Source organism: Orcinus orca, chromosome 1 (assembly GCF_937001465.1).
Source record: "Orcinus orca chromosome 1, mOrcOrc1.1, whole genome shotgun sequence".
NCBI lineage: Eukaryota > Metazoa > Chordata > Mammalia > Artiodactyla > Delphinidae > Orcinus > Orcinus orca.
The window spans coordinates 106,441,196-106,441,933 of NC_064559.1; the positions used below are offsets into that span (position 1 = coordinate 106,441,196).

Consider the following 738-nt stretch of genomic DNA (forward strand, 5'->3'; position numbering starts at 1 on the left):
CAGGAAAGAGGCGCAAATGGAAGTGGTAAATAAAATAATGTGTGGGCCACATGTGGACTAAAATGTGTCGGATTCTGACTTGAAGCCTGCCCCAGATGCAGCTGTACAATTGAAGTACATCAACTCACTTGCCACTATAAAGCCTGCCTCCAGATGCAGCTTAATTTTCATTTGCCCCTCACTGATAGGGTTTTGATATGAGTGTGCAAGCAATTGATTTATTATGGTCTCTGTGCAGTCAAACCTCTCTGGTAATGATAATCTGTATTTGCAGCCGCTCACCAGTGCTAGCATCACCACCCCAGGTCCACCTCAGATCATCAGGCAGTAGATTCTCATAAGGAGCACGCAGCCTACATCCCTCACACGTGTAGTTCACAGTAGGGTTCCCACTCCTATGAGAACCTAATGCTGCCACTGATCTGACAGGAGGCAGAGCTCAGGTGGTAATGTGAGCAATGGGGAGCAGCTGTAAATACAAATGAAGCTTCATTCGCTCACCCACTGCTCACCTCCTCCTGTGCAGCCCGGTTCCTAACAGGCCACGGAGCAGTATCGGTCCCTGGCCTGGGGGTTGGGGACCCCTGGCCTAAGGTACAAAAACAAGCAATGGAAGACCCTGCCCTTGATGAATTTCAAAGATGATTGGAAATACAGAATATAAACCCATTAAAAAGATTTAAAGATACTTAAAAATACCATAAAAAACAAGAGGAAAATCTCCAATGAAGAAATGAC

General features: G+C 45.9%; 1 protein-coding gene and 1 long non-coding RNA gene across 2 annotated transcripts in view; one reads left to right on the top strand and one right to left on the bottom strand.

Annotated features, from left to right (window-relative positions):
• Positions 1–738, bottom strand: part of LOC101270999 (flavin-containing monooxygenase 5) — a 109,768-nt gene that overhangs the window by 46,401 nt on the left and 62,629 nt on the right. The window lies entirely within an intron of this gene.
• The window catches only part of LOC117198778 (uncharacterized), a 49,447-nt gene that overhangs the window by 36,262 nt on the left and 12,447 nt on the right, over positions 1–738 (top strand). The window lies entirely within an intron of this gene.